Here is a 24,753-nt window from a genome sequence, read left to right on the forward strand (position 1 = left end):
AGTATAGTAGAGTATAGTATAGTACAATAGAGTATAGTATATTAGAGTATAGTAGAGTATAGTACAGTACAGTAGAGTATAGTATAGTATAGTATAATAAAGTATAGTAGAGTAGAGTAGAGTATAGTAAAGTTAATTCAACAATATATAAATAGGACAGGAGAGTGCAGTATAGTGAAAGCAGAATGTCATTCTTAGACACGGCCAGTAGGTGTCAGTAGAGGGCGCCCCCGGCTCTTTGTCGGAGGTGAGTCGGGAAGTTTGGCTCTCAGAACGTCTTCTGTCTTCCTACCGAACGGAGCTCCGACACACCGATCCGATCCGGGGAAGAGACAGCGATCCGATCCGGGGAAGAGACAGCGATCCGATCCGGGGAAGAGACAGCGATCCGATCCTGGTTAGAGAGAACACATCACCGCTACACTCAGGTAACTTCATTGTATCCTCCGGGGACCCCGATCACCCCATAGGGGAGGAGAGAATGGAACTTCCTCCTCTGATACATTGTATACATTGTGTGTATCCGGGGATCTAATCCGAGACACGTCTACACTGCGCACTATACTACATGGGGATCCCGAGCCACACTCTGTACACTGACTGTATATAGTACACTGTGTGCTCCCTACACTACATGGGGATCCCGAGTCACACTCTGTACACTGACTGTATATAGTATACTGTGTGCTCCCTACACTACATGGGGATCCCGAGCCACACTGTGTACACTGACTGTATATAGTACACTGTGTGCTCCCTACACTACATAGGGATCCCGAGCCACACTCTGTACACTGACTGTATATAGTACACTGTGTGCTCCCTACACTACATAGGGATCCCGAGCCACACTCTGTATACTGACTGTATATAGTATACTGTGTGCTCCCTACACTACATGGGGATCCCGAGCCACACTCTGTATACTGACTGTATATAGTATACTGTGTGCTCCCTACACTACATGGGGATCCCGAGCCACACTCTGTATACTGACTGTATATAGTATACTGTGTGCTCCCTACTCTACATGGGGATCCCGAGCCACACTCTGTACACTGACTGTATCGAGTATACTGTGTGCTCCCTACACGGCTCTATATACAGATATATACACCCATCACTGTACCCTGTATACTGCACTCTATATACAGAGATATACACCCATCACTGTACCCTGTATACTGCACTCTATATACAGGGATATACACCCATCACTGTACCCTGTATACTGCACTCTATATACAGGGATATACACCCATCACTGTACCCTGTATACTGCGCTCTATATACAGAGATATACACCCATCACTGTACCCTGTATACTGCGCTCTATATGCAGAGATATACACCCATCACTGTACCCTGTATACTGCGCTCTATATACAGAGATATACACCCATCACTGTACCCTGTATACTGCACTCTATATACAGAGATATACACCCATCACTGTACCCTGTATACTGAGCTCTATATACAGATATATACACCCATCACTGTACCCTGTATACTGAGCTCTATATACAGAGATATACACCCATCACTGTACCCTGTATACTGCACTCTATATACAGAATTATACACCCATCACTGTACCCTGTATACTGAGCTCTATATACAGAGATATACACCCATCACTGTACCCTGTATACTGCACTCTATATACAGAGATATACACCCATCACTGTACCCTGTATACTGCACTCTATATACAGAGATATACACCCATCACTGTACCCTGTATACTGCTCTCTATATACAGAGATATACACCCATCAGCACCTTAAAGTATTCATACCCCCTTGAAATTTACAATTTTCTCATGTTACAACCAAAAACGTAAATGTATTTTATTGGGATTTTATGTGATAGACCGACACAAAGTTGCACATAATTGTGAAGTGGAAGGAAAATGATAAATGGTTTTCAACATTTTTTTACAAATAAATATGTGAAAAGCGTGGCTGCATTTGTATTCACCCCCCTGAGTCAATACTTTGTAGAACTGCCTTTCCCTGCAATTACAGCTGCAATTCTTTTTGGGGATGTCTCTACCAGCTTTGCACATCTAGAGAGGAACACTTTTGCCCATTCTTCTTTGTAAAATATCTCAAGATTGGATGGAGAACGTCTGAACAGCAATTTTCAAGTCTTGCCACAGATTCTCCATTGGATTTAGGTCTGGACTGTGACTGGGCCATTCTAACACATGATTATGGTTTGATGTAAACCATTCCATTGTAGCTCTGGCTGTATGTTTCGGGTCGTTGTCCTGCTGGAAGGTGAACCTCTGCCCCAGTCTCAAGTCTTTTGCAGACTCTAATAGGTTTTCTTCTAAGACTTCCCTGTATCTGTCTCCATTCATCTTCCCATCAACTCTGACCAGCTTCCCTGTCCCTGCTGAAGAAAAGCATCCCCACAACATGATGCGGCCACCACCATGTTTCACAGTGGGGATGGCATGTTCAGGGTGATGTGCAGTGTTAGTGTTCCACCACACATGGCGTTTTGCTTTTAGGCCAAAAAGGTTCAATTTTGGTCTCATCTGACCAGAGCACCTTCTTCCACATGTTTGCTGTGTCCTCCACTTGGGTTCCCCCAAACTGCAAAGGGGACTTCTTATGGCTTTCTTTCACCAATGGCTTTCTTCTTACCACTCCTCCATAAAGGGCAGATTTGTGGAGCGCACGACTAATAGTTGTCCTGTGGACAGATTCTCCCAACTGAGCTGTTGATCTCTGCAGCTCCTCCAGAGTCCCCATGGGCCTCTTGGCTGCTTCTCTGATGAATGCTCTCCTTGCCCGGCTGGTCAGTTTAGGTGGACGGCAATGTCTTGGTAGGTTTGCAGTTGTGCCATACTCTTTCCATTTTCTGATGATGTATTGAACAGCGCTCCGTGATATGTTCAAAGCTTGGGATATATATTTTTATACCCTAACACTGCTTTAAACTTCTCCACAACTTTATCCCTGACCCTGTCTGGTGTGTTCCTTGGCCTTCATGATGCTGTTTGCTCACTAAGGTTCTCTAACAAACCTCTGAGGGCTTCAAAGAACAGCTGTATTTATACTGAGATTAAATTACACACAGGTGGACTCTATTTACTAATTAGATGACTTCTGAAGGCAATTGGTTCCACTAGATTTTAGTTAGGGGTATCAGAGTAAAGAAGAGGGGTGAATACAAATGTACACCACACTGTTCACATATTTATTTGTAAAAAAAATTGTGTTGGTCTATCACCTAAAATCCCAATAAAATATGTTTAGGTTTTTGGTTGTAACAGGGCAAAATGTGGAAAATTTCAAGGGGTATGAATACTTTTGCAAGGCACTGTGCATCCATCTCTGTACTGTATATACTGAGCTCTATTTACAGAACATTCCATCATTTTACTACTCTCGGAGGAGTGATGGCTCTGTGAACTGGGGGGGGGGGGGGTGTATAGAGAACATGTGACTGCCATGACCCCGTCACACATGGGAAGAACGCACCGTGTACATCCTGGCTCGGGGCCCCATCGGTCTGGTGGGAGCCATCCACAGCACATAGTGGAGATTCCAGACCTCTCCCTTTATGGGATGACTGTGTGCTCGGGATCCTCCTCCAGGTTTGGTAAACACTTTGGCTCGGCTTCATATATTTTTTGTTTGTCCTAATAACAGCGGAGAGATTCTGGGATGATAAGTCAGCGTTATGGAAGACATAATTCTAGCAGGTGGACACATTCCAGAATTCCACACAATGTGTACGCCCATTATAAGGTCACTCCACCCAAATCTGGAATTTTATTCATCATCTTCATATCTATATTTGGTTGGAGTAAATCTTGCCCCTTTGCCCTTCTCTTCACCCATCCTGATGCTTAGACCTGTGGTGATCCGGGTCATAGATAAAGGAGGCCTCAACTACAGCCCCTAAATCCCCCCCCCCCCCCCAGGGTCCACACTTAATGTTACATAAAAATATTATTACAGACATTTGTCAGAGACTGCGGGCACGGTACAGGAAATGGTCAGAAACTGCAAGACAGTGCAGGAGATGGTCGGAGAGTGGGGCACGGTACAGGAGATGGTCGGAGAGCGGTACACGGTACAGGAGATGGTCAGAGAATGGGGCACGGTACAGGAGATGATCGGAGAATGGGGCACGGTACAGGAGATGATCGGAGAATGGGGCACGGTACAGGAGATGGTCGGAGAATGGGGCACGGTACAGGAGATGGTTGGAGAATGGGGCACGGTACAGGAGATGGTCGGAGAATGGGGCACAGTACAGGAGATGGTCGGAGAATGGGGCACGGTACAGGAGATGGTCGGAGAATGGGGCACGGTACAGGAGATGGGGGGAGAGCTGGGCACGGTACATGGGGATGGTTGGAGAGTGGGGCACGGTACATGGGGATGTTCAGAGAGCGGGGCATGGTACATGGGGATGGTCGGAGAGCGGGGCATGAACGGTACATGGGGATGGTGGGAGAACGGGGCATGAAGGGTACATGGGGATGAACGGTACATGAGGATGGCGGGAGAGCGGGGCACGGTACATGGGGATAGTTGGAGAGTGGGGCACGGTACAGGAGATGGTTGGAGAGTGGGGCACGGTACAGGAGATGGTTGGAGAGTGGGGCACGGTACAGGAGATGGTTGGAGAGTGGGGCACGGTACAGGAGATGGTCGGAGAGCAGGGCATGAATGGTACAGGAGATGGTCGGAGAGCGGGGTATGGACGGTACATGGGGATGGTCGGAGATTGGGGCACGGTACAGGAGATGGTCGGAGAGCGGGGCACGGTACAGGAGATGGTCGGAGAGCGGGGTATGGACGGTACATGGGGATGGTCGGAGAGCGGGGCACGGTACAGGAGATGGTCGGAGAGCGGGGCACGGCACAGGAGATGGTCGGAGAGCGGGGCACGGCACAGGAGATGGTCGGAGACTGCTGCTGGAGGGATCTGTATTTAGGATATCCTATTGCTTTGACCTGCACATACACTATAAACATTCAATGTGAGATATCGATTTCTATACTGGGCTGGGTAATAATACTTACATTTTGGTAAATAATATCTGCTGTCTTATATTTTATAAGTTTTGTGGTCTTGTCATGTGATCTTTTGCTTTTGCCAATATCCAAAAAGCCAGTAAACAAAAAACACTGAAAGTAATTTTATTTGCAAAGTAACGTCTAATATATTTTTAGAAATGAAACTCTTCCTGACCCCTTTAAAACGTCACCAAAAAATCCCTTATTGTTGCTTGCCTGGTTGACCTTGTGTTATGTAGGAGTGGCCCTCTCTTGTTTACCTGGGAGAAGCTCACCTGTGGCCCCGCCCCTTTCCCGGAATAGAGTCGGATTACACAGGTGCAGCTGGAATCCGTCCCGGGAAAGCGGCTGTTTCCCTTTTCATTCTGCAATCCTTCACTGAGCTGTAGAGATTTGCAGTTGCAGCCCCAATCTGCTCTGTGCTGGTCTGGGCCAGAGACTACCAAGACATTGTTATCAGCAATTAGAGAGGGGAGATAACACAATTGTTACTATTCTGATGCAGGAACTGGTTGGATGAGTTATAAATGAAACTTCTAAGCAAAAGTTTTTCCAGCTTTGGACAGAGTGGAGAAGGGTTAAGCCGCCCTTAGACAGATCAAAATTAGGATGGTTCAGTAGGAACCAGATGATTTAGAATTATCTCTGGGCAGGCTGGGTGTTCTGACGCCAATCAATTGATCAACTTCAGCACAACCAGTCTGGTTTTTTTTTTTTTTTTTTTTTTTTTAAAGTGATCACTGGCGGCGTCCATTGTATTCTGACTGTGGGGAAACCTCAAGAGGGATTCCCAATCAACACTGACTGTGTGAATGGGGAAATCAAGCAATTTCCTCTCCTTCAAGTTTAACCCGTAGTTGAAGGAAAGAAAATTGCATAATCTCTGGCCAGCCTTAGAACAAATGGAAATTTTGGTGCCAAAATCGAAAATACAGGATGCACTTGGCCGGAAACTGAAAATGACAGGTTTTAAAAAACAAAACAAAAAAGAAATTAAAAAAAATATATGTATATGTGTATGTGTGTATATATATATATATATATATATATATATATATATATATATATATATATATATATATTTAAAAAGTTGAATATATAAATAAATAAAAAAAACATACATACGTGTGTGTGTGTGTGTATATATATATATTTTTTTTTTTTATTTATATATTCAACTTTTTAAATATTATTATATATATATATATTTAAAAAGTTGATTATATATAAAATATATATATATATATATATATATATATATATATATATATATATATATATATATATAATTTTTTTTATATAATCAACTTTTTAAATAATATATATATATATATATATATATATATATATATATATATATATATATATATATATATATATATAATATTTAAAAGTTGAATATATAAATAAAAAAAAAAATATATATTTTTTTTCATTTATATATTCAACTTTTTATATATTTAAAAAAAGAAAAGTGTGTGTGTGTGTATGTATGTATGTATGTATGTATGTATGTGTGTGTGTGTATATATATATATATATATATATATATATATATATATATATATATATATATATATATATATATATATATATATATATATATTTCAACTTTTTAAATAATTTCAATGAATATGAATTTATCGTCAGCCATTATTGGCACCTTTTAGAAAGAAAAATGTACTGCTTTTAATTATATGTATGTCTTCATACTGGTCTTTTGAGCTTCTATTGTGGTATTAAAAATTTTGCTTGCTGCATTTTTGGTTTGTTAAAAAAAAAAAAAAATGCACCTCCCTATTGAAATGCATTGAAAACGCAGCAAGAACACATCATTAATGCATCTGTGTTACTTTTTTGATGCAGTTTTTTGAGCCGCATAACCTATGATAAAAACACTAAGCACTGTAAAATTGTGGTAAAATCGGGGCAAAATCTCTGAATTTGCAGTAAAATCACGGCACAAGTGCTGTGAATTTTGTGGTAAAATCGCATGCATTTTTTTTTGACCCCGGATCTCACATTAAGGCCCCTTTCACACACTCCGTCCGTCGGAAGGAGTCCGTTTTTCTCAGCGGGGGATCGATCCGCCGATCCCTCGCTGAGCAGGAGGAAGACAGCTCCGTCTCCGCTCTGTGTGCGGAGACACAGCTGTCAGATCCCCATACATCTCTATGGGGGAATTGGATGGAAACGGACCGTCTGTCCGTTCTCATCCGATCCGATCCGCTGGACAGATGGAAAATAGGATTTCCATCCATCCAGATTTGATGGATCGGATTTCAGCAGACATGTCTCCGCTGACATCAGATGCCCCATAGGGATGCATGGGGGGACCGTTCAGATCCGCCAAAAAAAACTGACAGGCGGATCTGAACGGTCCGCCTGTGTGAAAGCGGTAGTAAACTCATCCAAGAAAAAAACAAAAAAACCTGCAAGACAAAGGCATAATGAGCTAGTATGCATCGCATACTAGCTCATTATGAAACACTTGCCTTAGAACGAAGCCCCGACACGGACCCCCGGACACCGCTGTGGGCGCTGACATGATCCCTCGGCGTCTCTTCCGGGTTCGGCGGCTCCGGCGCTGTGATTGGCCGGAGCCGCGATGACGTCACTCCCGCGCATGTGCCCCCCCGGACCTTCAGAGCGCATGCGCCGCACTCATCAGCGGCTTCATGCAGTGGTAATATCTCCTAAACCGAGCCGGGTTTAGGAGATATTAATTGTAACTACAGGTAAGCCTTATTATAGGCTTACCTGTAGTTAAAAGTGAAAAAAGCGGGATACTACCGCTTTAAGGCTGCATTCACATGTCAGCTTATAATCGCTGGCAGAACCGCCGCGGTTCCGCCCGCGATTCAGAGATTTATTGCAAATCGCGGGACGCCTAGGGTTGCCCGTTGATTTGCAATAGCCCCCCAAACGCCGAGCGATGTTGCCGCGATTTACGCCCGCCGAATCACGGCAACATCGCGCAAACAAAATCGCGGGACGCAATACGCTCCAAAAAAGTACAAGAGCTTCTTTGGAGCGTATTGCGTCCCGCGATTTTGTTTGCGCGATGTTGCCGCGATTCGGCGGGCGTAAATCGCGGCAACATCGCTCGGCATTTGGGGGGCTATTGCAAATCAACGGGCAACGCTAGGCGTCCCGCGATTTGCAATAAATCTCCGAATCGCGGGCGGAACCGCGGCGGTTCTGCCCGCGATTATAAGCTGACATGTGAATGCAGCCTAAGAGGATCTGTCCTGCTTATTTCTATTACAAAGGATGTTTACATTCCTTGTAATAGGAATAAAGGTGATCAAATTTTATTTTTTTAAAGGGACAATGTAAAAATAAAAGGTACAATAAACAAGAAAAAAATTAAATAAAAATAATTTAAAGCCCCCCGTCCCTCCGAGCTCGCGCACAGAAGGGACCGCATACACAAGTCGCTTCCACGTATTTAAACGGTGTTCAAACCACACGTGTGGTGAATTATAATCCCAGTTGTGAACCTAGTCTTCTCATCCAACATCAGTACCTGACCTCACAAATGTTCTTCTGGCTGAATGTGTTTCTGTTACATGATTGTGCCTCTGTGGACAAAGCCAACTCCATAAAAACATGGTTTGATGGGGAGGAACTTGAGTTTCCTGCACAAAGCCCTGACCTCAACCCTACTCAACATCTTTGTCAGTTGGAATGCCAATTGTGAGCTAGGTCTTCTCATCTAGCATCAGTACCGGACCTTGCTAATTGTCCTTTTGGCTGAATGGCTGCAAATCCCCACATATGCTCTTGTGAAAAGCCTTCCCAGAAGAGCAGAGGCTGTTCGAGTCTCATCAGAAGGTCAATTCCATGTATATGACTATGGACATAGACTTGGATGTTCAACAAGCTCATATAGGTGTGATAGACTTCTCTAACCTTTGGCCACTGTGTTTTGAGCTTGCAAGGTTTGCTTGTTGTTCACTGGTTGGACAGAAGGGTTAAAATGGTGCAGAGTTAGGCTCCTTTCACACACTATGTCCGTCAAACGGAGTCCGCTTTTCTCATCGGGGGATCGAGCCGCCGATCCCCCGCTGAGCAGAAGGATGACAGCTGTGTGCGAAGACAAAGCTGTCAGTTCCCCATGCATCTCTATGGGGGAAATCGGATGGGAACGGACCGTCGGTCCGTTCTCATCCGATCCCGTCCGATCCGCTGGACGGATGGAAAATAGGGTTTCCATCTGTCCAGATTTGACGGATCGGATCGGGTCGGATGTCAGTGGACATGACTCCGCTGCCATCTGATGCCCCATAGGAATGCATGGGGGGGACCGTTCAGATCAGCCAAAAAAAACGGACAGGCGGATTTGAACGGTCCGCCTGTGTGAAAGGGGCCTTAAAGTTACAGCTTCATTTTAAAATGGGGTTTCTCAGCCCGGTTTCCAGCCCGTACCCTAATGGCGCTTTTCCACTGCATAGAACCGTACCGGTTCGGCATGCTTTTGTGCTTTTCCACTGCGGTACCGCATGGTATAGGGTCGGAACGGTTCGGTACGGTACGGTATAGGTTTGCTTTTCCACTGCATGGAACCGAACGGTATGGTACGGTACGGCTCTGAAAAAACAGTACCTACTCGATTGTGGTTCCAACAGGTACCAAACTGGTACCATATCCCACAATCCTTTGCATGCAGTCACTACTAGACACTGATTGGTCAGAGAATCACACCCACCCCGTTGTTATTCCACCCACTTAACTTTAGTACTACTTTAGTGGAAAAGCAAACCTATACCGTACCGTACCGAACCGTTCCGACACTATACCATGCGGTACCGCAGTGGAAAAGCAAACCGGGCCAAGCAGGGCCGAGTAGAGCCGAGCCGGTACTTGCAGTGGAAAAGTGCCATAAGGCTCCTCCAGAGGTTGCTAGGGGTTCCATGAGCAATGCCTCTCAGATAAATTCCCACTGACACCATTGATCTTTGTAGCTATCTGCTGGGATGTAAGTCCCCGTTCACACTAGGTCGCTCCAACTTCGGGGGCGACCTGTGAAGTCTCGCGCAGCGCGACTTCGGCACGACTTGCACGGACTTCATCTAATGAATGTCTATGCAAGTCGCCTTACAGGTCGCCCCGAAGTAGTACAGGACCCTTTTTCTAAGTCGGAGCAACTTCTGTCGCTCCTATTAGAAACGGTCCTGTACTACTCAATGGACCCGACGGTCAGCCTGGCAAGTCGTAATAGTGTGAACCGGCTCTAAGTTTTCCCAATGACCACAGGTTTTAGATCTAATCATGTTTAGCAGGGATTCCCTGAGACCAGAAAGTTATTTCAGGGTTACTCTGTGTTGAAAAAGTTAAGCAATGTCTTAAAACATCCTCCTTGGAAACTACTAGCTGATGGGCTGTCTTACTAATCCTTTGGCTCCAATAGTGAGCCATTGGCTTGGATCAAGTTTTTCCACCAATCTACAAACCCAATTCCAAAAAAGTTGGGACACTGTACAAATTGTGAATAAAAACAGAATGCAATGATGTGGAAGTTTCAAATTTCAATATTTTATTCAGAATACAACATAGATGACATATCAAATGTTTAAACTGGGAAAATGTATCATTTTAAGGGAAAAATAAGTTGATTTTAAATTTCATGGCATCAACACATCTCAAAAAAGTTGGGACAAAGCCATGTTTACCACTGTGTGGCCTCCCCTCTTATAACAGTCTGCAAACGTCTGGGGACTGAGGAGAGAAGTTGCTGAAGTTTAGGAATAGGAATGTTGTCCCATTCTTGTCTAATACAGGCTTCTAGTTGCTCAACTGTCTTAGGTCTTCTTCGTCGCATCTTCCTCTTTATGATGCGCCAAATGTTTTCTATGGGTTAAAGGTCTGGACTGCAGGCCGGCCATTTCAGTACCAGGATCCTTCTTCTACGCAGCCATGATGTTGTAATTGATGCAGTATGTGGTCTGGCATTGTCATGTTGGAAAATGCAAGGTCTTCCCTGAAAGAGACGACGTCTGGATGGGAGCATATGTTGTTCTAGAACTTGGATATACCGTTCAGCATTGATGGTGCCTTTCCAGATGTGTAAGCTGCCCATGCCACACCCACTCATGCAACCCCATACCATCAGAGATGCAGGCTTCTGAACTGAGCGCTGAGAACTTGGGTTGTCCTTGTCCTCTTTAGTCCGGATGATATGGCGTCCCAGTTTTCCAAAAAGAACTTCAAATTTTGATTCGTCTGACCACAGAACAGTTTTCCACTTTGTCACAGACCATTTTAAATGAGCCTTGGCTCAGAGAAAACGCCTGCGCTTCTGGATCATGTTAAGATATGGCTTCTTTTTTGGCCTATAGAGTTTTAGCCGACAACGGTGAATGGCACGGTGGATTGTGTTCACCGACAATGTTTTCCGCAAGTATTCCTGAGCCCATGTTGTGATTTCCATTACAGTAGCATTCCTGTATGTGATGCAGTGCCGTCTAAGGGCCCGAAGATCACCGCCATCCAGTATGGTTTTCCGGCCTTGACCCTTATGCACAGAGATTGTTCCAGATTCTCTGAATCTTTGGATGATATTATGCACTGTAGATGATGATAACTTCAAACTCTTTGCAATTTTTCTCGTAGAAACTCCTTTCTGATATTGCTCCACTATTTTTCACCACAGCATTGGGGGAATTGGTGATTCTCTGCCCATCTTGACTTCTCACTGCCACTATGAGAGGCTCTTTTTATACCCAATCATGTTGCCAATTGACCTAATAAGTTGCAAATTGGTCCTCCAGCTGTTCCTTATATGTACATTTAACTTTTCCGGCCTCTTATTGCTACCTGTCCCAATTTTTTTGGAATGTGTAGCTCTCATGAAATCCAAAATGAGCCAATATTTGGCATGACATTTCAAAATGTCTCACTTTCAACATTTGATATGTTATCTATATTATATTGTGAATAAAATAGAAGTTTATGAGATTTGTAAATTAATCCATTTCTTTTTTACTCACAATTTGTACAGTGTCCCAACTTTCTTTGAATCGGGTTTGTGGTTAAAACTCCTGATCTTCTTTCTTGTCCCAGGTTAGTAACCAACAAAGGAAGAGTCGGCATGATGACCAGGGCAGCTAGCATTTTCAGAAGCGAAAGCACTGGCAGCCTCTCCTAGTTCACCCATGAAAGCTTTCCTTTATTTTCTTTGTAACTTTGCCCACCTTTGACCGGCCTCTCCACATTATTAGATACACAACCACTTAAACATTAACTTGTAATAAAGGCCGGATTGGAAACTCCAAGGGGAGTTTTATCAGCCCTGCTACACTTTACAAACATTACGAAGGGGAACTCCACTCTAACTAAAATTATTAGTTTTATGCTTAAGGATCTGTTGAACTGGAAGAGTCAATTACTGGAGCTCTTCATGCCGGCCCCATTGGGCACCCGTTGCACAACGCATAGATAAGGAAATTTGCCTTATGAATTATCTCTTCCGTTCACACCAATGATCTCCAAACTACGGCCCTCCAGCTGTCCCATGAGGCATTGACAGAATCTGACATTCACAGACATGACTAGGCATGATGGGAATTGTAGTTCCTGAACAACTGAAGGGCCATAGTTTGGAGACTTCTGGTGTATACAATAGGTGTCAAACACAGGAGCGTAACTACAGGGGTTGTAATTGCAACCGGGCCCCATGCTCCAGGGCGTCTGTGCGGCTCCCTTGTACACCTGGATAGGAGGGGGGGGGGGGGCAGCAATTCCCATCATGCCTAGTTATGTCTGAATGTCAGAGATTTACAAAGCCTCATGGGATGTGTAGTTCCGCAACAGCTGGAGGGCCGTAGTTTGGACACCCCTGGTCCCTAGGTCATCTTTATGTAGAGCAACCATTCTTTTTTTCAGATCCTCAGAGAGTTCTTTGACATGAAGTGCCATGTTAAACTTCCAGTGACCAGAATGACAGAGTGCGAGCGATAACGCCAAATTTAACACACCTGCTCCCCATTCGCACCTGAGACCTTGTAACACTAACCAGTCACATGACACCGGGGAGGTTAAATGGCTAATTCGGCCCAATTTGGTCATTTTTACTTAGGGGTGTACTCACTTTTGTTGCCAGCGGTGTAGACATTAATCACTAATTTACATTGTAGCAAAGTGTCATTTCTTCAGTGTTGTCACATGAAAAGATATAATATAATGTTTACAAAAAATGTGAGGGGTGTACTCACTTTTGTGAGATACTGTATATAAATATTTATGTTGCAAAGTGCTACGTAAACTGTTGGTGCTATATAAAATCTGTATAATAATATCTGTGGCCATATCTTAGACTCTAGCGAAGCTCTAGGCCCAGATGTGTGCTTGGATACTTCTATTTGTTTAGTAAGTGCTGTGTGCGTCCAAGCTTCCATTTCTTGGTAACCTATTCCCCTAAGGGACTGGAAATTAGCAGCAATAGAAAAAGTGAGTTGTGAAATCTATTATGTTAAAGTGTTTTAGAAACAGAAGAGTGACGGTAAAAAGTTTTCAGGAAGCATAATCTGGGAAAGCGTTTGAATTCTAATAAGAGACTTCAGATCAAGCCTGCATTGTGTGAGCTCATAGGAAATCCCCCAAAAATCACCTTTGGCTAAGCTGAGTGAACACGGGGAGGTTTTGTTAGAGAAGTGGTTATTCCAGTACTCTACGGACCCCACTCACACCTTACCAGTGTGGGGCATTGTGGGAACACGTGCTGCAATGCATTGGCATACAGGAGCACCATTCATGGTCAGTAGCACCCCGATGCACATGGGTGGCAGCGTACCGAGACGTACGGTAACTCACTACTGTACATGGTCATGCTCTGTCGGGAAAAATGTCAAATGCATCCATATGCACATGGGTTGCAGCACACTGCAACGTACGGTAAATCGCTACTGTGCGTTGTGGTGCATTACATTGGGGAGAAGTATCAATAGCATCTATATGCACATGGGTTGCAGCACCAGGTAATGGACTACTATGAGTAGTGGTGTGCTACGTTCCCGAAAAATGTCAGTGGCATCCCAAATCACATGGGTTTCTGCCAGGGTGGATAAAAATTGATGATTATTAAAAAAAAAAAAATTTTTTTTTTTTTTTTACATTTAATCACTTAAGACCCGGAAGATTTTACCCCCTTCCTGACCAGGGCCTATTTTGCGATTCGGCACTGCGTGACTTTAACGGACAATTGCGCGGTCGTGCGACGCTGTACCCAAACGAATTTGATGTCCTTTTTTCCCACAAACAGAGCTTTGTTTTGGTGGTATTTGATCACCTGTGCGACTTTTTTTTTTTTTTTTTGATCATGCGTTATAAACACAAAAAGAGCGTCAATTTTGCAAAAATAACAATATTTTTCACATTTTTTTTATATGAAATTCCCCCCCCAAAAAATGTAAAAATCAAAATTTTTTTTAACATTTTCGGCCAATTTGTTTTATGCTACATACGTTTGGTAAAAAAAATCGCAAAAAGCGTATTTTGATTGGTTTGCCCAAAAGTTATCGCGTTTACTAACAAAGGGAAAGATTTTTGTTGATTTTTTTTTAACGCGTAATGGCGGCGATCTGCGATTTTTTTTTTTTTTTTTTTTTGCGGGACTGCGACATTGCGGCGGACAAATCGGACCCTTGACTGACATTTTTGACACTTTTGGAGGTACCAGTGACATTTCTACACTAATCAGTGCTATACATATGCACTGTTACTGTAAAACTACACTGGCAGTGAAGGGGTTAACTTTTTTGAGAGGGAGGGGTTAGGTGTGTCCCTAGGGGCGTGATTCTAACTGTGATTGGCTGTGGCTTGAGGTGTAGGAACAGTGATCAACGATCCTACATAGTAGAACCGTATGATCACCATTCTTACACAGGGGAGAATGACAGGCGGCTTTGTTTACATTAGCTGCCAGCCTTTCTCCCTCTGCACCGATGATCGCCGAGTGACCCGTGGGGCGCACGCTCGCTCCCTAGACCCTCGCAGGCTAGCGACGTAGTACTACGTCGCTCTGCCTGTGAGGGGCTGACCGCCGCAGTAAATAGTCGTGTGCCGGTCGGCAAGTGGTTAAATCAGATTTTTGATTTTTTTTTTTTTTTTATTACTTTTATTTTAATAAAATACTTTTGGGGTAAAAATCTATCTAAAAGATAGTTTTTCTATTTAGGATACATTAAAAATGTAGTTTATTCAGCATTAAATGGAGTTTAGGTACGAAGCAGGAGTCTGTATATTTCATACCGCCCAACTTTTTAGGATGAGAACAAGGGACACCTATTTTTTTTTTTTTTTTTTTTCGCAGGAACACTTACTTTATAAAGCCAATTATTAGTGTTTGCATTGTAATTAAAGTAGCAGTAAGCAGAATATGCTTTTATTTATGACCAGCACCTATTAACAAAAGTATGTAGGCATGAGTCACACCCCCTGCCATGCCTCCTTAATGGGGATTTACACAAAAAAAAATATTAGTTTAACTGCCTTCTGTGTGTCTCCCAGAAGGCAGTGGGGGGAAGGAGGAGGGGTTGTATGGAAGTGACATAGACCAGTGATGGCAAACCTTTGGCACCCCAGATGTTTCGGAACTATATTTCCTATGATGCTCAACTGCACTGCAGTGTGCATGAGCATCATGGGAAATGTAGTTCCAGAACATCTGGGGTGCCAAGGTTCGCCATCACTGACATAGACCGTTGTGGCGACCTTATACAGAAGTGGGAGCGGTTACCTGTTTTTGATAGGTAACCGCTCCCCCAAAAGGTGCCAAATGTGGCACTGGAGTTGGGGGGGGGGGGGGGAGCAGATAAGCGGGTGGAACTCTGCTTTAAAGTCTCCATTATTTTTTTTGCTTTAAAAATACCCAAAACAAAAACAGTTGCAATTGACTAGTTTTCCCTTTTTTTTTTTTTTTTTTAAGGCCCCTTTCACACGTGTCCGATCCTGTCTGTTCCATTTTCTGCTCAGTGGGGGATCGATCCACCGATCCTCACTGAGCAGTCGGATGACCGCTCCGTCTCCGCTCTGTGTGCAGAGACGGAGCTGTCAGATCCCCGCTGTTCTCTATGGGGGAATCGGATGAGAACGGACCGCCTGTCAAGTGCCCCCACAGCAAGCAGCTTGCTATGGGGGCACCGAGTCGAGCCACTGTTCTGTGTATCCATTAAGACATGGAGCCACAGCTCGGCCCTGCCCTCCCCCCTCTCTCCTGATTGGCTCACTGACTTTGACAGCAACCGGGGCGTTTGGCGCCCGGTGCTGTGTCTCAGCCAATCAGAAGGGAAAATCCCAGCCAGCCGAGACTCTTCTGCAACATCGCAGGGTCGAGATGAGCTCAGGTATTAGGTTTGTGTTTTTTTTTTTTTTTTTTTTTTTTTAAATCTTAATGCATAGAATGCAATAACATAAAAAAAAAAAAAACTTCCGCCTTTACAACCACTTTAACAGCAAACCTAAAACCCGTTAATACTTCACACAAGGCATCAGAACGGACAGGTGTTAACGGGCCCTAAGACAGTTCTGGTCAACTTATGAGATATAGCAAGTCTCAACTGTGGCTCCTGAAATCACAAAGAAGCCACATGGAATATTTAGTATATGTAATACTTTAGCGCTTCTCAACCAGAGTGCCACGGCACCCTGGTATTCCATCTACGGTTGCCAGGGGTGCCATGTTGCTCCTGATATTTTTGCACAGCGTCATACATTTCCATGGGGAGGCAGGCCAGCCACCAACACCATGGATATGCATGCTGCTAATGCAGGGCAGGCAGCAATTAGGGCAGTCCTAGCATTCAGAAGGGGACAAAAGTCTGCCTCCTTTTTAGATCTTCCAAGTTGCCTGTCCGCTACCAAGCTGCCACGGTACAGAAAATGTGGGGAGTAACTGAGGACCCTGATGCGAAAAGGGAAGGGGCTGAGGACCCTGATGCGAAAAGGGAAGGGGCTGAGGACCCTGATGCGGAAAGGGAGAGGGGGCTGAGGACCCTGATGCGGAAAGGGAGAGGGGGCTGAGGACCCTGATGCGAAAAAAGGGAGAGGGGTCTGAGGACCCTGATGCGAAAAAAGGGAGAGGGGGCTGAGGACCCTGATGCGAAAAAAGGGAGAGGGGGCTGAGGACCCTGATGCGAAAAAAGGGAGAGGGGGCTGAGGACCCTGATGCGAAAAAAGGGAGAGGGGGCTGAGGACCCTGATGCAAAAAAAGGGAGAGGGGGCTGAGGACCCTGATGCGAAAAAAGGGAGAGGGGGCTGAGGACCCTGATGCGAAAAAAGGGAGAGGGGGCTGAGGACCCTGATGCGAAAAAAGGGAGAGGGGGCTGAGGACCCTGATGCGAAAAAAGGGAGAGGGGGCTGAGGACCCTAATGCGAAAAAAGGGAGAGGGGGCTGAGGACCCTGATGCGAAAAAAGGGAGAGGGGGCTGAGGACCCTGATGCGAAAAAAGGGAGAGGGGGCTGAGGACCCTGATGCGAAAAAAGGGAGAGGGGGCTGAGGACCCTGATGCGAAAAAAGGGAGAGGGGGCTGAGGACCCTGATGCAAAAAAAGGGAGAGGGGGCTGAGGACCCTGATGCGAAAAAAAGGAGAGGGGGCTGAGGACCCTGATGCGGAGAAAAAGGAGAGGGGGCTGAGGACCCTGATGCGAAAAAAGGGAGGGGGGCTGAGGACCCTGATGCGGAAAGGGAGAGGGGGCTGAGGACCCTGATGCGGAAAGGGAGAGGGGGCTGAGGACCCTGATGCGGAAAGGGAGAGGGGGCTGAGGACCCTGATGCGGAAAGGGAGAGGGGGCTGAGGACCCTGATGCGGAAAGGGAGAGGGGGCTGAGGACCCTGATGCGGAAAGGGAGAGGGGGCTGAGGACCCTGATGCGGAAAGGGAGAGGGGGCTGAGGACCCTGATGCGGAAAGGGAGAGGGGGCTGAGGACCCTGATGCGGAAAGGGAGAGGGGGCTGAGGACCCTGATGCGGAAAGGGAGAGGGGGCTGAGGACCCTGATGCGGAAAGGGAGAGGGGGCTGAGGACCCTGATGCGGAAAGGGAGAGGGGGCTGAGGACCCTGATGCGGAAAGGGAGAGGGGGCTGAGGGCCCTGATGCGGAAAGGGAGAGGGGGCTGAGGGCCCTGATGCGGAAAGGGAGAGGGGGCTGAGGACCGTGATGCGAAAAGGGAGAGGGGGCTGAGGACCGTGATGCGAAAAGGGAGAGGCGGCTGAGGACCGTGATGCGAAAAGGGAGAAGCGGCTGAGGACCCTGATGCGGAAAGGGAGATTCTGATGTAATGGGGGACCCCTATTTTAGACTGGGGTGCCTCGAGATTTTTCATACTTGCAAAGCCACCTATAGCCACCATGAACTAAGCCTGGTGCTAACAATACTGTATTATAGATGTACTGGCCCTTTAAGCTCTGCAGTAAATACACTTTAACAATTGGCACATATGGTAGGAATATAAGAGCTGTTATTTCTCTCTTGTTCGGAGCCCATGGTGGCTTTGGCTGACCCCCCCGATCCTGTTTTCCATCCTGCAGAAGGGGTGAGACTCTCAGAAGTTTTTCCACCTCCGGTCGGAGCCAGGAACAGAGGGGGCAGGGAAGGGGAAAGGGGCGACCTCTTCTCTGTAGCAGGTTCATTGTGCAGAGCTGTTATCCTAACCCCGCATGAATCTATGTGAAGATATATCGTTCATGCAGGATGTTTTTTCCATTATCTGTACACCATGGGTTGAGTACAGATCCAGGAATTGCTATGTATTCGCCATGTGCAAAAAAATGTGCATTATTTCTTTTGCATGTTGGTCAGGTATAGTAGTGTACAGTCATCAATTTGCACTTGTCATAGGAGGAGATTTTCATACTATTTTTTATTCTGTATGGGTTTAGTGAAAGTTAGAGACCCTGTCTCCAACTAAGAATAATTCATGTAAACGCACAAAAAAACCCCCCAGGTTTGTCAATCAACGCTATTTGCAGCGTTTTTAATTGTACATGTCCATTCGCCAGCACAACTACCTTTCTCCCTGCACCTCATAGCCCTCTTCTCTTCTGGGAGTGTTTAATGTCTGTACTGGCCCAGCTATTATGCCCCTCCTCTCGTCTCCAAAGCAAAGGGGAATACTAAAGAGCAGTGATGGCGTACAGATGTTTTGGAACTACATTTCCCATAATGCTCATGCACTCTGCAGTGTAGTTGGTCATCATGGGAAATGTAGTTCTAAAACATCTGGGGTATCAAGTTTCGCCATCACTGCTATAGAGTATCAGTTGAGTCTATTGTGATTGCATATATCGCATCCAAGATGGCAACAGTCTCAGGGCTTGGCTATAAAAGAGAGGATTTTACAGATAAGTAACATAAATGTGTTAAATGCACATATATTAAGGAAGATTGTTGTTGAGATGAATGGTCTGGCTATAGGATCCTTGGTGTGACGTATGAGTTGGCAGGAAGAAACAGTGATGGGACTCTTGGTGTGACATGGAGATTAGTGGGAGGAACCAGTGATAAGATCCTTGGTGTGATGTGAAGGTTAGTGGGAGGAACCAGTGATAAGATCCTTGATGTGATGTGGAGGTCAGTGGGAGGAACTAGTGGTAGGACCCTTGGTATGATATGGAGATGAGCTGGAGGGACCAGTGGTAGAATCCTTGGTGTGATGTGGAGGTCAACGGGAGGAACCATTGGTAAGGTCCTTGTTGTGACATTGAGGTTAGCGGGAGGAACCATTGATAGGATCCTTGTTGTGACATTGAGGTTAGCGGGAGGAACCAGTGATAGGGTCCTTGTTGTGACATTGAGGTTAGCGGGAGGAACCAGTGATAAGGTCCTTGGTGTGACATGGAGATCAGTTGGAGAAAACAGTGATAGGTTCCTTGGTATGACACTGAGAACTGTCAGAGGAACCGGTGATAGGGCCCTTAATGTGATGTGAAGATCAGTAGAAGAAACCATTAATGGGTTCCTTGGTGTGATGTGGAGGTCATCGGAAGGAACCAGTGATAGTATCCTTGGGGTAACATGGATGTTAGTGGAATGAACCAGTGATAGTATCCTTGGGGTAACGTGGAGGTTAGTGGAATGAACCAGTGATAGTATCCTTGGGGTAACGTGGAGGTTAGTGGAATGAACCAGTGATAGTATCCTTGGGGTAACGTGGAGGTTAGTGGAATGAACCAGTGATAGTATCCTTAGGGTGACATGAAGGTTAGTGTGAGGAACCAGTGATAGAATCCTTGGTGTAACGTGGAGGTTAGTGGGAGGAACCAGTGATAGAATCCTTGGTGTAACGTGGAGGTTAGAGGGAGGAACCAGTGATAGGACCCTGGTTATGATGTGGAGGTTAGAGGGAGGATCAGTTGGAGAAAACAGTGATAGGTTCCTTGGTATGACACTGAGAACAGTCAGGAACCGGTGATAGGGCACTTAATGTGATGTGAAGATCAGTAGAAGAAACCATTAATGGGATCCTTGGTGTGATGTGGAGGTCAGTGGGGGGAACTAGTGATAGGACCCTTGGTATGACATGGAGATAACCAGTGGTAAAATCCTTGGTGTGATGTGGAGGTCAGCAGGAGGAACCATTGATAGGGTCCTTGTTGTGACATTGAGGTTAGCGGGAGGAACCAGTGATAGGGTCCTTGTTGTGACATTGAGGTTAGCGGGAGGAACCAGTGATAAGGTCCTTGGTGTGACATGGAGATCAGTTGGAGAAAACAGTGATAGGTTCTTTGGTATGACACTGAGAACAGTCAGAGGAACTGGTGATAGGGCCCTTGATGTGACGTGAAGATCAGTAGAATAAACGATTAATGGGATCCTTGGTGTGATGTGGAGGTCATCGGAAGGAACCAGTGATAGTATCCTTGGGGTAACGTGGAGGTTAGTGGGAGGAACCAGTGATAGTATCCTTGGGGTAACGTGGAGGTTAGTGGGAGGAACCAGTGATAGTATCCTTGGGGTAACGTGGAGGTTAGTGGGAGGAACCAGTGATAGGACCCTTGTTATGATGTGGAGGTTAGAGGGAGGATCAGTTGCGCAATGTGAAGGTTAGCAAGAGGATCCATTGTATGATGTGGAGGTCAGTGGGAGGATCCATTGTGTGATGAGAAGGTCAGTAGGAGGAACCAATGATCAGATCCTTGGTGACATAGAGGTCAGTGGGTAGAACCAGTAATAGGACCCTTGGTATGACATGGAGATCAGCCTTGATGAACCAGTGACAGGATTCTTGGTGTGGCATGTAGGTCAGCGGGAGGATCCTTGGTGTGATGTGGAGGTCAGTGGGAGGAACCAGTGACAGGATCCTTGGTGTGACATGGAGGTCAGCTGACCAGTGATGGGATCCATGATGTGGCATGGCGATTAGTGGGAGGAACTGGTGAGCACTGTAGAGGAACAGGAGACCGACACGCCACGTAGTGTTGGTTTCTCAACCGATGGTTCCTCTTTATCAAGTGGCACCCCGCAAGGTGGGCAATGGAAGATGTAAGTATTTATACTCTCCTTGGCAGAGACAAACCTGTGTCAGGTTTATTGCAGGGTCACCTAATTAACAAAAATATGCTTCAGAAAATCAGTCTATGTATTCTGTACAATTATTCAATCATCTCACATTGGAAAATTTGGCAACTTCGAAAGGTAGAGCACGCCTCGGAAATAGCATGAGTCTGGTAGATGTTTATTGTACATAACCACAGAGTAAAACCAACACTCACACCTCTTGTTAGTGTAAGCCTCTGGTTATCTTATTTTCCTCTGGGTGGGTAGAACATGACCCACATTATACATCCTACCCTCTTCCCATTCTGCTATGAGAGAAAACTTCACATCAATATTCAATTTAGAATGTTTTCTGATGGGGTGTGTTGTTTTTATATTCTAAATATATCTGTAGAATGACATTCATTTGTCAAGATTTCCTGTCCCAAGCTGGTAGTACGTGCGCATCTGCCCACTTCTTGGTTGGCTTCCCATAGTTTAACCAGCTCCAGATCTATTTTTCACATTTCCACTATAGACCCGTTAAAGTGCATCTGCAATGAAGAATAAAAATCTGATATAATGCAGTTTACTAATCCTTTAGATGTAGTATCAGTATCTGCATTAGTTTTATTTATTTAGGCTTTTTGTTTTTCATGTATTCTCACCTGGTAATCTGGTCAGTAACACACTTTCAGCCTTAGGGTGACAACTCCCACTGTACTGAATCTTTGGAGAAATAGCATTGTCACCCTAGGACAGTGATGGCGAACCTTTTTGAGCCTGAGTGCCCAAACTGCAACACAAAACCAACTTATTTATTTCAAAGTGCCAACTCTGGGGATGATCACCTACCTCAAGAGGGACTGCAGTCAGTTTAGCACTCACCGGCTTCGGTGTCCAGTGTGCCTGGCAACAGCTTCTCCTTTTTATTTCTGTTCTGTTTCTATTTTGTTCTGTTATGGACAAGAGAAAAGATGGTGGCCCTGCTCGCATGCCCTCAGTGATGGCTCGGAGTGCCAGCTGTGGCACGCGTGCCATGGGTTCGCCATCACTGCCCTAGGAGAAGAGACGCCTGAGAGGGGACATGATAGCGATTTACAAATACCTCAATGGTGATCCCAGCATAGGTTAAAAAAAAACTATTTAGTCTCAAGGAGTGCAAGAAGACACGTGGCCACACAATGAGATTAGAGGAGAGGAGGTTTAACCTTGAGCTGCGTAAGAGGCTCTTCACTGTAAGGGCGGTGAGAATGTGGAACTCTCTTCCACAATTGGTGGTAGCTGCGGGGAGTGTGGCTACTTTTTAAAAGACTCTTGGACGTCCATCTCACAGATCACAACATTCAGGATTATGGGAAATGATTAGGCCACTGACACACACACCTGTACAGGTTGAACTGGATGGACTGTTGTCTTTATTCAACCTCAACTACTATGTAACTATGTATCATACCTTTTTTAAGACTACAGAAAACCACCTCCTCTGCATAACATGAGTGAGGGTTCTGTAGTCCAGAAAGGTGAAGCTGGCAAGGCTGATAACGCTGCTTGATATTTTAATGCAGCAGATGCAGAATGAACAGAAGTTATAAGGTCAGTTGCAGAAGAAAAGTATCTCTTTAACTCAGAGAAGAGCGTTTTGTGTACTTCCAGTACCCCATGGCAACACAGCTTCAGCATCCATCTGTTTAGAATAGGGGGGTCTCCAAACGTTTAAAACAAATGGCCAGTTTACTGTTCTTCAGGCTTTAGGAGGGCCAGGCTGTGGCCAGTAGGAAGTGGGAGTAAAGAAAGCCCCATCACATTGGTATGAGTGGGAGAAATAATGCCCCATTTATGGTGTCAGATGGAGGAAAAGTGTCCCAGGGATAAAAGCAAGCAAAGGGCCACCGGGCCCCAGTTTGGAGACCACTGGTTTATAGCAAAGAGAACAGTGGAAGAGTGCTGATTGGTGGCTGTGGATTGCTGCACTTTGCACATTGCTTCTTGTTCCTGTTGGCAAAAACTCCGAACTCTTTTGGATTACTTCATTATAATGTTTGAAAATCTTGTGTTGAGGTGCCATTTCATTTTTTATTCATTATAATGTTATTAAAAAAAAAAAAAAAAAAAATAATTGCTAACTATAAAATCCTTTTACCCTATTTATATTACTCAATAGCCCTAAATGTACTGCCTAAGTCCTTAAAATGATATAAATAATATATTTGCAATTTAATATTTTACTTTAACCCAGTGCTCTCCAAACTGCTGCCCTTTGCTTGTTTTTATCCATTCCATCCTTATTCCCCTCCACAGTCGGCAACAGTGGGGCATAGTTCCTACCAATGACATTAACGATGAGCCACTATTCCTCCCATTAACACCAACGATGGGGCGCTATTCCTTCCATTGACACCAATGATGGCACACTTTTCCTCCCATTGATACCAAAGAAGGGGAACTAATACTCCCCCTTATACCAATCATGGAGCATTGTTTACTCCCTCTGACCACCAGGACATTTTTTACTCCCACTGGCCACAGTGCGGCCCCCCTTAAAGTTTGAAGGACAAAAAACTGTTTAGAATGAATTCATGAAAAATAGTTCTTGCCAGACCAATCTATTAACCTTCTATGATGAAGTGAGCTGCCACCTAGATAAAGGTAAGCCTGTGGATGTGGTGTACCTGGACTTCGCAAAGGCTTTTGACACCGTTCCCCACAAACGTTTACTGTACAAACTAAGGAAGGTAGGTATGGACCATAAGGTGAGTACCTGGATAGAGAACTGGCTCCAGGGGAGAGTCCAGAGGGTGGTGATTAATGGGGAGTACTCGGATTGGGCGGGTGTGGAAAGTGGGGTCCCCCAGGGTTCTCTCCTAGGGCCAATCCTGTTTAATTTATTCATAAATGATCTAGAGGAGGGGATAACTAAACTAAGCATGCCAATATCTTCTATGCAGGATGTGGAAACCTTACAAGCGGATCTGAACAAAATAACGGGGTGGGCAACTACATGGCAGATGAGGTTTAATGTTGAAAAATGTAAAGTAATGCACTTGGGCGTCAGAAACACGAAAGCAAGCTACTCACTAGGGGGGGGGACCTCTGGGTGAATTTAGGATGGAAAGGGACCTGGGGGTACTGGTAGACAACAGGCTTGGCAGTGGCATGCAATGCCAAGCCGCTGCAAGCAAAGCCAACAGAATACTGGGTTGTATAAAAAAGGGGATTCACTCCAGAAATA

General features: G+C 45.2%; 1 protein-coding gene across 1 annotated transcript in view; it reads left to right on the forward strand.

The window, feature by feature from the left end:
* The first annotated feature begins 242 nt into the window (after window positions 1-242).
* The window catches only part of CD82 (CD82 molecule), a 141,327-nt gene continuing 116,816 nt past the window's right edge, over window positions 243-24,753 (forward strand). Inside the window, exons 1-2 of the mRNA XM_082270315.1 lie at window positions 243-311; window positions 365-428. The gene's annotated coding sequence lies outside the window, so the exon portion shown is untranslated. The remainder of the gene's footprint in view (window positions 312-364; window positions 429-24,753) is intronic.

This window comes from Pelophylax lessonae, assembly GCF_965119305.1.
Source record: "Pelophylax lessonae genome assembly, chromosome: 10".
NCBI lineage: Eukaryota > Metazoa > Chordata > Amphibia > Anura > Ranidae > Pelophylax > Pelophylax lessonae.